Source organism: Marmota flaviventris, chromosome 9, assembly GCF_047511675.1.
Source record: "Marmota flaviventris isolate mMarFla1 chromosome 9, mMarFla1.hap1, whole genome shotgun sequence".
NCBI classification, from domain to species: Eukaryota; Metazoa; Chordata; class Mammalia; order Rodentia; family Sciuridae; genus Marmota; species Marmota flaviventris.
Window position 1 is genome coordinate 87,178,175 of NC_092506.1, and position 17,025 is coordinate 87,195,199.

General features: G+C 36.8%; 1 protein-coding gene across 1 annotated transcript in view; it reads left to right on the forward strand.

Moving 5' to 3' along the window:
• Positions 1–17,025, forward strand: part of Arhgap42 (Rho GTPase activating protein 42) — a 261,757-nt gene that overhangs the window by 154,025 nt on the left and 90,707 nt on the right. The gene's annotated exons all lie outside the window — the stretch shown is intronic.

Sequence of the window (17,025 nt, forward strand, 5' to 3'; positions counted from 1 at the left end):
TCTACTCATAATTATTTCTATACTTTTCCTTCTTCTTCTGCAGTGTACTAACTGGTCTCCCCACCCCCATTGTAATCTGCTAACAAATGTTTGCCATCTTTGATCATGTTCTTGTTCTGATGATAAAACCTTCAGTGGTTCTTCTCCCCCCCACCCCCCCAGTATTTTTTTTTAGTTGTCAATGGGATGGGCTTTTATTTTATTTATTTGTATGTGGTGCTGAGAATTGAACTCAGTGCCTCACACGTACTAGGTGAGCACTATACCACTGACGCACAACCCCAGACAGTCCTCCTAGTGAAAGCATTTTCCAAGTTAACCATTTGCTACATTTTAGTATATCCTACTGTCAGGCACAGTTGTCTGTTTTCTGGTCTCTGTATACACTTGATTCCATTCTTACCTTTGCTAAAACCTTTCCTTTTCCTTGGAATATTTAAAACCTCTGCCTTTTTTGAAATCTTAAAATCTCTCTAAGGCTTATTTCATATCCCAGAATTAGAAAGAAGCCTTTTTTATATAGTCTTTTCTCATTTAGATATCCATTTTCCTTCCAGAATTCATTTTCCCCTCTCTTATAGGATTGAATAGTTCTTATACTTATTTCCTCTAGTAAGTTATCATAGTCTGCCTTGAATTAGAAATTTTTTTTTGTGTGTGTGCATTTTGCTACTAGTTGTGAGAAATTTTCAGATCAAGGAATAAACCAGATAATTTTAGTGTTAATTCTGCAAATATTTATCAGTTTCACAGTTGGTCTACATGTGGCAAGCATACTGTTTGATAAGATTAAGGGATGCAGCTGTAAACAAGAGAGACATGATCCTTGCACTTAGGTCCCTTATCATAGTTTGTTAAAAACAGACACTAAAGTAATTACAAATGCACTGAGGATCGGGATGCAGAAGTGCAGGATGCTCTGCAAGGATATAATTAATGTACTTTGTTCAGAGAATCAGGAAATGCCATCTGCAGGAAGTCTTGGTTAAGCAAAATGAGGAGAAAGAAATAGCTAGTAATTGTGTATACAATGATGGGAAAGAAAAAGCTTTCGAATGTTTCAGAAGAGAGAACAGAATGGGAATGAATAAAGGTCTTGATGATGGAGAAAGATCTAGTCATTTCAGAGGAAGAATGGTCCTATATGTTTGGAGTACAGAGGTCCACGGAGGCAGAGGTCATATGCACAGTTTTGTAATGGTCCATAGTGTTTTACTCTTTATGCTAATGATGCCAATAAGCAATGGACAGTTGTAAGCAGGAGAGTAATACACTGATATTTTTAAATATCACTCCATGTCATGTGTGGATTGGGGCAGCCAAGACTGCCTACTGGCAAATCCCAGAGGCTACTGGATAAGGTGACTGTGGTTGTGGAAACCAGGAGATGTGAGAGAGTTGTCTCAGGGGTAGAATGGAGACAGTAGAAAATGGCTCAAACGATGCAAAATGTGGACTGGGAGGTTTCACCATGTTCTTCGGGTTCCACGTTACATAATGGAGTAGTTGCTGGACTACACACAGAGATAGGCAGCATTTCTATGTGGATGACAATGATGGTGAGATAATCATTTATTCATAATTAATTGACTTGAGGTTTCTCCCAGGCATCTAAGTGGAGACATTGAGTGTGCAAGTATGTACTCAGATCTAAAGTAGAAATGTGCATTTGGGAATTTAGTCCTCCAGATGTTAACTAAAATCAAGATATAGTAGATTAGATACCCCTGAAAAAAAAATAGAGTGAGAAGTGAAGGGGACCTAGGGCCTTTATAATTTGAGAAGTCTCTAAGTTTGATGTTGGGAAAGAAAAAAACATGACAGGACCGGAAACTGAGAGAGAAGGTACAGAAAAAGGAAGAACATTATAAGAATGTGGTGTCTCTGTCCTTGAAAGAGTCTTAAAAAATGAACAAAAGCTGATTTTAATAATTGATACATAGCAATTACTTTCATTGAACTATTACATCTTTGAGAATGAGAGACTTTATTACTTTATATACATGGATGATTACACTACTGGTGTGACTGCACATGTGCAGCCAGAGGAATGAGAACTTGTGCTCCATTTATGTAAAATGTGTCAAAATGTATTCTACCTTCATGTATAATAAATTAGAACAAATTTAAACAATTTAAAAAAATTATTCACAAGCAATCTGTGAGTTGAATACTAGTATTAACACCTGCTTACAAATGAGACAAATGATGAGGTGATTTCACACCCAGTCACAAGAGTTAGGAAGTCTAAGAGTGTGGAGCTGAAATGAAACATTTTCCTTCTAATCTTCACTATACAATATTTCATTTCCTCAATGATACCTATAAAGCTGAATTACAGAACTTTGTGAGAAATTATTTCCCAGATGTAGGGTATTCCAAGTTTCCTGGCCCATCCAAAAGCAGTAAATTTTGTTTGTGTGTGGATTACTGCTTTCTCACTGGAAGGTTTAGTTTACCTAACATTGCAGTAGTAGGAGCAGTAACACCCATTTTATTTTGTTTTGTAAATATGTCAATTGCTGGACAGATCAATTGGGAATATCCAGTAGGATATTATTACTTTGCCTACTCACTGAGAGGTTGAAATTGTGGTTAAATGAAACCAATAAAGTCTTGAGCATAAAGATTATTGCACTTGGTCTGTCTGTGGTGGTGATTCTGTGTATTTATCTGCCTGATGTTCTTAGCACTAAATTGTTTCTCAGCTGCTAACTAATCCTAGTTAAGTAAAGCGAAAAGCAAATTAAAAGTAGGCATCTCTCCTTTAATATGTGTCAATTTTCCTTTAACATAACATTTAACATTTAACATTTTTTATCTCTTTAAACCCATTTGCTTTGGTATTTTCCTACTTGGTACATAAAGTTAATTTTACAGATGACACTTTGTTGCTGGAATGAGGAGTCAGTTAAGTGCAGAATCTTTCATTGCACTCAGTGACCTCTCCAGCTTGTCCACACGGCAAACCAGAGTGGAAAATGCTGAGTCAAGTGGCCCTAGCCTCCCAACCAGATGATACTCTTTAGCTGAAGTGGATAGAATCCATGGACCACAAACATTTCCTTTTGTTGTGCGCACCATGGAGTTTGAGACACCTGATCCCATGGAAAGTGAGGCGCTCAGTGAGTTCCAGTGTGGGAAGGAAGAATGGTGCATCTGTGAGAAGCATTAGAAAAGCTTAATGATGGGGTTGTTGAACTAAGGGACAGGAAGCACTGGGTCCTGCTTGTTTGAGTAGTTGGAGATTAGAAGAATTATCTATAAACAGTTCTCACGAATGTATTTATTTAAAGGTTCTTTGTCTAATAGTATATGAGTTGTATCACAGCCCAGACATATTACAGCATATTACATGTGTCAGAGAGTTAATTGAATGTTTGGTTTATCTCCTAACACACTGCTGGTTTAAATACTAGAAGATGAGTGGAAAGCAGGTATTCGGAACAATTAATGCCAACTAGAATTTCCACTGTATGAATATATTTAGAGTGACATTATTAGAGAGCAAGATGGATTATAACCCTTTGTTGGACATTGTTGGAATGAATTACTTCTATATTTCTGTGATCCTATTGGAAATCTTCTCCTTGCTCCCAGAAGGAATTGATTGTGTCATGTCTATTCCTTTCACACTTGTTTCTACATAGATTCTGACTCCAAAACATAGGTAGAGTTCCATGTCAGAGTCCTTAATGACAAGACATTATGGAAAAACATATATGTATGTAAACAAATATATGTATCAGATTATTATGTATTTTAGGAAATGGAGCTGACTTTAAGCAGGCCAAGATCTCATTTTCCACAGATGGGGCACCTTGGTGGCACAGCAAAGATCAGAATTTAGTGACTCAAGCTGGGCACAGTGGCACATGCCTGTAATCCCAGCAGCTCCAGAGGCTGAGGCAGGAGATCGCGAGTTCAAAGCCAGCCTCAGCAACAGCAAGGCGCTAAGCAACTCAGTGAGACCCTGTTTCAGTGGCTCAGATCAGTCATCTTTGAAGTCCTTCATATTGCTCTTTTGAAGACTCTTTTATGAACTATTTCATTTTCTTTATGTTTAGTGAATAAACATTTTTATAAAATACAGAGTAATTATAAAGATGTTTCAATTATGCCCAACTTCCCCAATTCAAATCCAGCCTAGTTAACATGCTTCCCTTAAGTTTGAAAGCTCCCCAGCATACAGTAGGTACTTAACACTGACTTGTTTAATTGGAGATTAAAAAAAAGAGACTTGAGAAATACTGTCTATAAATGTTGAAGGATAATTTTCATTTCTGTGGGAAATGTTTTTCAAGACAATGGTTTTTGTTTTTAATGACTTTAATAGAAATCATATGACATTCTTTTATGGTTTTAATGTGGAAATGAGTATAATATTAGTCATTTCAAAGAAGAACTTGATTTTATTTTTTTACATTGATTTCATGTGGAAGGCTTAATGGAGCCCAGTAAATCTCCCTTTGTTCTGACCATAGTAGGGTTTGGTCCTGTCTCTGAACATTTTTGAGTTAATATTAAACATGCCTTACACATAGAATTATTTTATTATGTAGTATCCAGAAAAAAATCTATAGAGAATTGTCACAATTCATGTTATAGCCTTAGATTTTATTCATGTGAAACATTACTACAGTCTCTCATATGTAAATGGTGTAGAGAATCTAGCAGGATTATAAATATTATAAATTACAAAGTTTTTGCCCCTCAACTGAGGTAATGATCTATTTTAATCTGTGATACTTTGGACTTATGATGAGAATTATTGGAAAGAGTGTGATTTATAGAGTTAGGCTCTGAATTTAGTAGATCACACTTTAACTTTTATTCCTGTTGTCAACAGACCCAACAGAGCATGGTCAAAAATGATTTTTCATGTACTACTGACAGCTGCTAATCTGAGTCTCTGACTACTGGAAAAATCTTCTCTGGCAATGGCTGTATTGGGAGCTGAATTCTTGTGGCAACTGTAAGCCACTAGAATTTGATTTTTAATATTTTCAGTACTAAGGGTCAAACCTAGGACCTTGCCCATGTGAGGCAAGTGCTCTATCACTGAGCTACCTTCTCACTCCTTTTTATTTTTTGAGACAGGATCTTGCTAAGTTGCTTAGGGCTCTTTATTTGTTCAGACAGAAAGATGGCTTGTGAACGCCTTTCAAGAGTGTGATAAGATGCTTTACCATATTTAGCAGGATATTCTATGTTGTCATACAAATTTGAAATAAAAACTTGGCACTTCAAGAAAAATGAACTAAAGCTGATTAACTTTTTTGAGCTTTAGCTTCCCCATCTAAAAAGTAGAGAAAAGAATAAAACTGTCTTCACTGGATTGATCCAGTAACTTAATTTTGTAAAATTTGATTAGCAAATTTCTTCTCCATAATATAAACCAAAGATGTTAGTTACCTTTATTTTATAATTGATAATAATTACTGCTATTGTGTACTTTTTTTTGCTTATAACAAACCTTATCTCTATAAAGTTGGTAAGGTCCTCATGTATATAGGTTAGTTTACCTTACTTTGTTTCATGGAAGAGACAGATCTGTGTTGATCACAGAACATTGATTAGAATGGTTCACAGGGATACTTGGTAAGAAGACTTCAGATGGCTATTGTTTAAACTGAATATCACTATACAATTTGTAGAGCACTACTACATACAGTAGTCTTACAAAGTAGAATACACCATCATTTTGGGGATGACTAACATAAGTCCCTGAATGATCAAGAGGCATTGACAGCTGCCCAGAGCTAATACATCCTTTAGCTGGGACCTGGGTCCAAGCCTTGGAACCTAATTCAGTAATATTGGCACTATATAATATCTGCCTCTTCTGATGAACCCCATTGCTACCACTAGTAAAACAAACCAGATGACATTCTCTAGAGATAAGGAGCCAGTGGTGTCCCTGTATTTGACACGTAACACCTATCAGCATCTCTATGTACTAAGTCATTGTAAAAAAAACATGTACATATCAGAGTTTATTATCAGGATGACCTAGGAATAAAGGGGGAAATATGAAGCATTTTAGAAATCATTTTGGTAGTACACTTTATTTTTTTCAACTTGTAATCTACTCTTTGGGATTATTGTAAGTTCATTCAAAAGCCAGCCTTTGAATTTTAACAGTGTTGTACTAGGCTGTTCCTTCTATCCTCGTTTACATTTTATGTGTATCAAATTAGTATTATATATCATTACCCTAAGTGTATGTATGAAGACATGAATGGTGTGATTCTACTTTGTGTACAATCAGAGACATGAAAAAATGTGCTCTATATGTGTTCTATGAATTGAACTGCATTCTGCTATCATATGTAACAAATTAGAATAAATAAATTTTAAAAAAACCCTTCATAGTATACATTGAAATAATTAGAAACCCTCTAAAAACTATGAATCAGTGAGGTAAATATTTACTAACCTTTTATAGTCTTAAAAGTTAAATTATGAAGCACCTCAGACTGTTTCCCCTACAAAATTAACTAAAACCTTTTGTTACATGAGTGTGATCCACCAATAAAATATATTGAGCACTCATCTGTCAGAGCTGTCACTGTCAGCTGATGGGTGATGTCAGCACTTGCTAATAAAGAACATCTGGTTACTATAGCATTGAAAGATAAGTAAATTTCCATATTGACCAATAAAATTGTTGACTTTTTTACTGTTTAATGTCATATTGTTTATTCACATTAAAATAAAATGTCACAAGCTCCTCAGGTATAGCCCTTTCATTCCATGCTAGCCTAGCAGACTTTTTGGTGGGACTTTTATTTTGGGTTAGTTTGTTTATTGCAAAGCAAAGAGATCTTTAGGCATGTAGATGTGATCATATAATATATTAACAGCTGCTATCTACTACCTCATCCTTTCTTCTCAGTTTTGAGTCATTGGAAGTTTGGTTAAAATGTTTGAGTCATTGAAATGTTCAGATGAACAATGTTGATCTGCATTGTACCAGGCATGTTGCTTGACCTTAGGGACACAAAGATAATATTGATGCTTGCCCCCATGGCCCTCACTAGAGCAGAAGAAACCCTGGAGAAACAATTATAGTGTGGCAGCATTAGTGCTGTTCTTGAAGTACTTGACAGTCACTCATAGTATTTTCCAAACATAGTGAAAGGAAAAGTCTCTTCTGCCTAGCCAGGGAGGGTGACAAAGACATTCAGCAGGTACAACTTAAAGACTGGTGAAAGTTTTTCAGTCAATTGGGGAAAAACAGCATCTCAGGCAAAAAGAGGACTGGCAAAGGAAGCAACATTGTGGTGGAAACAATTTGTGACAGACTTAGAAGCTTGATATGCACTGGTGGGATTATACCTACTGCTTTTATTTACTTATTTTTTTTTAACATGAACCACATTAAGAAATTTGTTTTCCATCACAATTTAACAAGTATATGTGCTAATAACCTCTGTTAATACATGGAATATATACTGGTATTTTCTGTTATATTTTAATCTATTTTCATTAAAACAAATGCTGGTCATAAACTATGCATATAATTGTATAACCCACAAGTATAGCATCGAACCTGAAGAATGAATAAAACTTGGGCCAGAACTTACTATGTGTATTGTATGTGTAACATAAAGATGGAGTTTATGAGAAATGAGGCAGGAAGTAGCCAGCTGGGGTTGGAATCATGGGGAGTTTTGTGGCATATCAGGGAGTTTTTAATTAATAAGCATACTAATGATGATCAGGGTATGATAGGCATTGGTCTCATTTGTTAGACAGTGTTCTAGGCAGCACACATATACCTATTTATGTAATGATAACCCTATGAGGTAAGTCCTGTTATTTTCATCCTATTCTTGGGAGTGAGTAAATGGAGGCATAGAGAAGGTAAGTCTTCTGCCCAGGACTAGGTAACTGGTAAATAACAGACAGAGATTGCACCCAGGCAGACCCATGCTCTTAATCTTGCTACTATATTCCTGTGGCCAATGGAGTCTTGAATGCACATTTCAGGAAGATAGCCTATGAGCAATGTGTGGCATCAAGAGTCCAGGTAGTAGCCAATGATTCACCATCAGTTACATTAAAATGTTGAGTTAAACTGTCTACCTTCAGGGGATCTGACCACTTCTCTATTTCCTCCCAGCCAAGTGAGTCTTGGTAACTAGAACATCCTGCCAGCAGGAGAGCAGATGGGCAACATCAGGCCTGTGTCAGATCACAAAGGTCTTTGCTCTGAGATCCCACTGAATACCATCAAGTGAATTAGACATTTAGAGTTCTCTGTCTTCTCCATGGAGGTCATAGAAAAGCCTCATGTGGGTCCTCCAGTTTTCTTCAGGTACCCCCACTTTCTCTGATTTGACCCAGCAGCTCCTGGTATTGTTATGTTTTTCTATTTTGTCCATATAGGTCTCTGCCCTACCTTAGGCTTATATGTTAGCTTTCTGTTGCAGTAACAAATACCCGAGATAAATTGACTTAAAAAGAAGAATGGTTTATTATGGCTCATGGTTTCAGAGGTTTCCGTCCATGATCACTTGGCCCCATTGCATTTGGGCCTGTGGCAGCTCATTATGGTTAGGAGTGCATCAAGGCCACATTCCCAATGACCTGACTTCCTTCCACTAGGCCCTACCTCCTAAAGGTTGCATCACCTGCTAATACTGCCACAGACTGGTGGCCAAGCCTTTAACACATAGGCTCTTGGGGGATGTTCAAGATTCAAGGTGTAGCTGCTTTCCTTATAAAACTTTCCTGTCATTCTCTTTGAATTACTCTTAGGAAAGTTTTATATCCCATCCTTGAATTCTACTGGTATCAAATTCCCAAAAGAAGAGTAGCACAAGGGAGAGCATTCTGTCTTTTGGTATTTTTAGAGTTTTACTTACTAGTCCAGAGCAAATATCTTAGCAAAGGATTTTGGTGCTACTGTTCTCTCTTTTGTTGCAGGGTGAGTTTCCACGCTGCAGAATTAAGGATGACATTTATTTCCTAGGCTGATTTGAAAATGTAAATTTTAGGTTTCAAGGCAGGGGTTGGCAATCTGTAGCTCAAATCCAGTCTGTTGTCTATTTGTGTGTGGGCAATGAGATACAAATGCTTATTAGACTTTTAAATGCTTTTTAAAGTTAAAATAATAATATTTTGTGTTAAAAGCAAATTATGTGAAATTCCTATTTAAGTGTCCATAAATGCAGTTTTATTGGAACTCAGAATCACACTTTTATTTATATGTTTTGTAAAGTTCCTCTTCTTTTTGATCAGCAGTGTTAAGTAGGTGTGTATGAGAGCATTATAGTCCACAAAACATAAAATACTTATTGCTGGCCCCTTACAGGGAAAAAAAATGCCTGAAATAAATTGTTTCCAACTCTGCAATACACCTTGTTTGATATCAGAGACTGAATATTAGTTTTATTTAGCTTCTGTATTAGTGTTTTGTGTTGCTATAACAAAATACCAGAGGTTAACTTATAAATAAAGAGATTTATGTGGCTCTTGATGCTGGTGACTAGAAGGTGCAAACAGCATTATTTGTTGGTGACTTGTTACAGGTCCCCTGGCCATGTCACAGCGTGGTGGAGTAGTAGAAAAGGAACTGGTTGAGTACAGAGGCAGCATGTAGGAGCAAGAAACTCTAGAAATTCAAAGGAGGTGCCGGACTCAATTAGAACAACCTGTTCTTTTGGAATGTCCCCAGATAGTGAAAATTCACTTTAGAGAGAAATACACTAATCCTTCTTAAAGACCTAATTGACTCTCACAGCCCCACCTCTTAAAGGTTTCAGTACTTCTCAACATCACCACACCAGGGATCAAATTTTCAGCAAGTGCACCATTGGGGACACACTCAAGCCATATCCAGACCATAGTAATTTATGTTGGAAAACCACAGAATTTATAGTAAGAGAAAACTGGGTGCAACTTTGAATGTTAGTGGTTAAAAATAATATTTATAACACAAACAGCAAAAATTTTTAAGTATATTATTTTCATGAAAATCTTTTACTTTCCAAGCAAAATATAGGGTTGAGGTTTGGCACACAAGCAGTTTAGAAGAGAAAGAAGAAGAATCATTTTTACCTCTGTAGCAGGAGGTATTTAAATAGTTAAGAGAAAGTCAAGTAAAAACCACTTCACTCTACAACTGCATAATTTTATTTAGGTTTTGCATCTCAAGCAGAACCACTGAACATGGTGGATAACCCTCTTCCCAACACTCTTTTTTAAACATTTTTTTCCCCACAATACCTTTATTTTATTTATTTACTTTTATGTGGTGCTGAGGATAGAACCCAGTGCCTCACGCATGCTAAGCGAGTGCTCTACCACTGAGCCACAACCCCAGCCCTCTTCCCAACACTCTTACTTAAGAATATGGTAGATCTCACCATAGTTTTAACTTTGTTTTATCTCTGTGAGCTTTCTTTTTCTTTTTAAAAAATTTTTTATACTTTTTTGGTATATAAAACCAGCTAATTAAAAATGAGAAAAGTTTTGTAGATAAATGAACTCATTTGTGGATCAGAAAATTTTAAATTTGTGAATATGTTTGCGAAGATTCAGCTAAGAGAACAAGCAGTATGTTTGCAACTGGACAAATGTATTGTGAGAAATAAGATAAGGTCTGCCGTTTGTATTCACAAAAGTATTCAGCTTTCATTGATTTTATTAATAGGTTTGGTTTAATATAGCTTCTTACTGTTCTGCATTTAGAGTTGATTTTTGCATCTTTCTCTTCTATGTAGAGTCAGGAATAGTCTGGAGCCAAACTGAGCGCTCTCCAGAGACCATGCAGCCCACGTTTGCATGGAGAGCCTAGTGATTTACTGACTCTGAATTGAAGAGATGACCTCCACAGTTACTGTAGAAACCCAGTGAGAAGTGAAGTGAGCTCACTGTACAAGGATTCCAAGCATTGAAAAAACTTTCCTTATTTGGTAAATGTGGTTAACTGGTCCCAGCTGGTAATGCTGGTGAGCTCTTTGTGAGAATTGTGAGAATGTATTGTCTCTGTAAGCTACATTCTTGTATCTTTTTTTTTTTTTAACTCATTAGAATTAGAGAATTAAGTAGTATTTATTTAGTTTTCTTGATATTTCATAGGCTGAATGAAATCAGAAATAACAGTTCTGTTTTGAAACAGATCGACACTTTAAAAATTTCTTGTATGCCTTTTCTGATCTTTTATGTTCTCCGCTTGGCTTAATCTCTGGGGAAACTTGGGTTTAATTTATTCCTTGAAGAACAAGACTCCTTTGGGAAGCAAATCCATGTGTATTTTGGGGACTTTGCTGTACTTCTTTGCTCATATAAGATTTCTCTGCACATTTAAGATTTGGGTAGGGGGTGGTGGTGGAAACCTGTTCATTACATTTCCTTTAATTATCATGTAAAGAAATCAAAGACTGCAGCTTCTCACTGCTTCTTTTTAAAATTCCTGCCTCAGGTTTGTATCCTGGGTCTAGCTTATCAGTTGTTTCAGAAGAAAATACAGAGACTTCCAGTCAAATAGGGCTTGGTTTGAATCCTGGCTCTTCTGGGTGTGAATTTGGTGATTTTGGTACAGTTCCTGACTGTCATACCAGTGAAAGGTGTTACTGATCCTTCCAAGGGTTATGAGAGTCGACATGTGTGAAGATGCTTTGTTTCAATTTGAAAATAAATGTCAGCTTCCCATTCCTTCTGTTCCATTGTTGGCCTAAATCCAGCTTTTCCTTGGCCTGGCTTTCAGCTGTCTCCTTTTGAATTGTGTGTATATGACCTGACTGGTGCTCTCTTTGCCTGTTATCAATTCTCCATGTGGTAGCAGGAGGAAAAGGGTCCTCTGTAGACGTCCCATTTGAAGTGTGGTCCAGGGGCCAGCAACGCCAACCAGCATCCTACTAGAAATACAGAATCTTTGATTTCCCCCCAATCTAATCAAATCAGTATCCACATTATAGCAAGACCTTAGTTTATGCAAATGTACATGAAGTTTGAGAAGCATTGTTCTGTATTATGTGCACAGCTCTGATGAGGAGTGTGGTCCTTTCTATCTTGGTAGTTCTCCTTGGGTTTTGAAGACCTGAATGGTTACAGAGAGGTGGCAATACTTAAAGACTCTACTTACCTGTCCATGGATAATTCCGTGTGTATATGAACTTCTCTACCCATCCCACTCATCTTCTCTTGCTGGATTCTAATTGTGAAGTCCTTCAGATACAGGCATTCTTCCTTTTCTGGGTTTTGTTTGTCTTTTTTGTTGTTGTTGGTTTGGTTTTTGCTCATCAATGTTGCAGTGGTTTCCTTCTGGATCAAGAAATGGCAGAATTTGGTGTCACCATTCCTGTTTGCCTGATCCCCATCTCTCACACCCAGATCTGTCATTTTGTCATCTACCTTGCCACTTATATCAGAATTTGAACTGGTAACCACTAGTTTGTTTTAATTTCTTTCTTCCTGCTCATGAAGGAAAGCCCTTCTTCCTGCCCCTCTGCTCTATCTATTCATGCCTTCCTTAATTGGTGAGAACCACCTCTTCCTCCTCTCTTTCAGCTTCCCCACCCTGCATTTGCTACATCTCCCTTGGGTCTCTTACCCGCCCTCCGCTTTTAGTCAGTACTTTGTCCTCATTGTGGTTTTCAGATTAAAAGTTATTTGGCAAAAGGAAAAAAAAAATCTCTTGGACTCATAACCAGCCTATGACTTAGTCTACCCTAGGGACTTTCACATTCGCTGAACAATCTTCCCCTACCACGTGCTGCCTCAGAGCTGGGTTGTATTTTATCTTTTCACATGTTCATCTTAATATCTCAACTAAACTCCTAGAGAGCAGTTTTTTATTTAGTCATTTTGATAATCCCAGTGCTTGGCATACAGCAGCACAGTTTAAATGTCCATATTGGTATATATCATGTCTACTTTTTCTTTAATATCAGAATTTTGAAAAATGAAGAGTGTGGCTGGCTATTTTGGAGAACTGCAAATGAAAAATAGGAAGATTAGAAAGACTGACAGGTTTAGTCTTTGGGGTTTCCAAGAAGGAACATGGTATTCCTTTTGGGTGCTTGTGGTGTCAGTGATAATCCTAGAGGTGAATATGGTTCTGAGACCGCTTTATGTTTTTAGAAGGTGATAGCCAAGGTTGTTCATGTGTGGATAATACTGAACAATTTGATGCTTGTCATTTAACTCTCACGACTACAGTTTGTGCTTGGGTTTCATCCTTAAAATTAATTTTATGCGTAATGCCGCTTAGGCAAAATTAGAACAAGGTCTCAAAGAGTGGGTGTTTGCACTCCTGCACTGCCTTTCATTCTGTCCACTTGTACCCTAAGGTCATGCTATTGTATGTGGTCCTCCTGAGGCTCCTTAATCATTTCCCTATATAGTGGTATTCTCATGATCATAATATAAAAGTAGCTATTCTCTGCAATTGGTATCAATTTTTCTGATTACTAAGAATTTTCTCAAGTTATTGTTTCAACAAAATTTATAGCAACAGTAATTAAACCATCCAACTTATTTGGAAGTAGTAATTTCTTTTTGGTTGTTCTTCCTATTAATTTAGAATAAACTGCATCTGTCCTTTTACTCTAAATGTCCCAAAATCCAATCCAAGACTTTGGTATAATATTTTTTTTTTAGTCTGTCATATTTATTTTATGGGGGGGGGGCAACATTTGGTAGCTAGGGATTCATTTCCATAAACAATCCTATAACTCTAATAAATTTAAAAGATGTTGAAAAGAATCATTTAATGCTAGCTAACACATTGGTTCAAAAATGTTAGATAGGAGCCAAAATGGAGCCACTTAATGACGAAGTCATGAAAATGAACATGTGATTGGTGAAACTAAGCAGAGCTGCAGCACTTGCCTGAAATTTATTTCAGGTTTTATCCCCTTGTCCCACTTTTCTCTCAGTTTTCTCATTCCACTATGACTTTACCATAATGAAATTTATTGCTTATATTTCAAAATATTTCTGAAATATTTCCAAATCCTTCTTGGGCACTCTTTTCCAATGAACTAATAGTATGACAAGGCAAATCTTGGATTCAGGAAAAATGTAGAGTATTTTGTTTTGGGGGGTACAAATGGGACTCAGTTCCCCAAGACACACCCAGACATAATGCAAAAAGCAGTGACTATTAAAATGTCAAAGTAGATAAAGAGCCTGGGTGGTCACATAACAGGGAAAATGGGACATTTTTGAGTTGCATATTTGGGTGGATATCCTTGCAGATTCAAATCCACCTAGTTCTCCCTGCCTGTTCCTCCCAGACTGTAAGCCTGAGATGTGGACTGGCTTAATTCAGAACACAATTATTTTCACACTTATCATATGTACATACATATTTGCCAGATTTTATCTGGCAGTATCCAAAGATGACCTGGTTTGACCACAGGTGGGTGAATAGTACTTATTAAATAGTGCAGTTGGCATGTGGATTCTGGTCAGACTCTAAAGCCTTTGCTCCTCCATTGTGCCTTGTGGCCCCGGCTTAAGGAAAGGAAATAGTTTCACAGCGGCTTTCTATACAGGGCTTGTCTCAAAAAATAAATAAGAACCCCTGGGTTTAATCCCTGGTACCAAAACAGCAGCAGCAGCAACAACAACAACAACAAATTGTGCAAAACAAAGAATCAGATTCCACTTATCCAGGAATCAGTTTAAGTCAGTTCCATTGTTTTTGCTGGACTATTAGGTTTCATCCTAACTTCAGAAAACCATCTATTTGCTTTTGAGTATGCCTCTATATAAATTTGAAATTGGTTCATAAAAAACTTTTTTGCAAAACTGTATATATTTTTTAAATTTTTGTTGTAGGTGGACACAGTACCTTTATTTTATTTATTTATTTTTATGTGGTGCTGAGAATCAAACCCAGTTCCTCACACATGCTAGGCACATGCTCTATCACTGAGCCATAACCCCAACCCAAAATTATACTTCTAAAACCTTTTTAAAGAAGTTTTGCTGATATTCATGTGTAATTAGTTTAGCTAATGTTAAGAAACAACAGAAAGAAATCATTATCTGAAAGCTATAGTTGCCAAGTGAACTTCAGATCGAAATTTTATAGTTTTTTTTACACATGCCTAAGTACACCTGCAAAAGTTAATAATAAAATACATTAAAATAGAACAAGGTGACTGGAAACAAATGAAGCATAGGTATGTAGCCTTCACATAACAAAATGTAAACTATTTTTAAGTTTCCCCAAAAGAACTAAGTACTTTGGAAAACTTAAGTGCACTGTTCCATCCTAACAACACTGAGTCATAAACAGTTCTCAGTGAGTTAAGTTAAAACCAAGAGGACAAGTTGAGCTTCATTTACCTCGTTTATTGGGTGCCATCTTTTGCATGTCCTCAGACCCTTAGAAGCATGAGGTCTACAAGTTTTATTTTAAGACTTTGTAAGTGGGTAAACTTGGGTAAGTCAGTATCCAACTTTACTCTTTATACCTATCTGTGTTAGTGTAGTGTTGCTCTGACCAAAATATCGGACAAGAAAAAAACTTAGAGGAGGAAGTTTATTTGGGCTCATGGTTTCAGAAATTTTGTACATGGTCGGCCAAGTCCATTGCTCTAGACCTTAGGGAGGCACGATGGAAGTGGGTGGCTGAGGAGCAGGGCTCCACTCATGGTGGCCAGGAAGTACAGATACAGAGGGAAACTGGCCTTAGGGAAGGTGAATCTATCCAGGGACAGCTCCCAGTGATCCACCATCTGCACCTCTGTCCTCCTTGCCTACAGTTAGTACCCAGTTAATCCATTCAAATTAGGGTGGACTGATTAGGTTACAGCTCTCACAATCCAATCTTTCACCTCCAAACATTCCTGCATCAACACAGGAGATTTTGGAGGATACTTCGTATGCAAACCATAACACTATCTCTTTGGATTTTGAGAAAATCAAATGAAATTTCTGGTTAGAAATGTTTGTGAAAGCTCGAGTATTACACATAATGTGATTATTTTTCATCCTTTTTCAAAACAAGTATTTCTTTTGATTTATTTTAATCTCAAAATGTAGCTCTCATTCAGGGAACAGATTTCCTTTAAAATCTGTGAGAAAAGAAAAAGTTATGGAAAGGGCTGATGAGCCATCTGTCAGGAATACGCGACAATACATTTCTTTATAAGATTGAACTAAATGACCTTATCTTAGTTTTCTTCAAACTCTGTGATTGCTTAACTTTGTAAATTCTTAGTTATTGAGAAATATCCTCCTTTTTACTATCCTATCATTTGGATATTTTCCCAAAGCTTAGAAGTAGTTTTTTATTTAATCTAGTTTTTCGTAGAATCAGAAAGTTAGCAATTGTGTCTGCACTGATTTTATTTAGCACAGTGAAGTCCATGTCACTGTTTGGAGATGATATACTATTTCATTAATTTATGTATTATGTGAAAGTTAATTTCTTAAATGCACCTTTTTATTAGCTCACCCACTTAAAAACACATTAGCAACAAGACTGTAAATATTTGCAAGATTGTCTTGATTGGGCTGGAGATGTAGCTTGCTGATAGAGCACTTGCCTACCTTGCATAAGGTTGTGAATTTGATCTCCAGCAGCACACACATATCCAAAATAAAAATAAATTAAAATGTCAATAACCATTTAATTTCTTTGTGAAGATATCAAATGTAGTAGGAGAAACACTGAATTAGGTTAAGCCTTTACAGTAACCATCCTTGATTTAAAATGAATCACAGTCTCTTTCTGTGCTTAGTTAAATTGGATAGTTTAAAAGAAAAATACTTGCTAGAAATTATAAGGCCTGGAATTTTGACAGGGAGTCATGAACTATTGTGAAGTCCAGCTATCTGCCTGACACTTGAAGTTCTTCCCACCCACTTCACTTAATAGTTACCTTGTCTTCTTCTTAGGCTGGTGGGGGTGAAAGTGTTTTTGAGGCCATTTGTTTCATCTGTTGACAGGTTTGGGTGACAGTTCTTTGTTATTGAGCATTTCATCATACCTACTGTGGACCCAGCACTGTGCAGACACTGGAGGTGCACTGATGATTAAGATATCATCCTTGC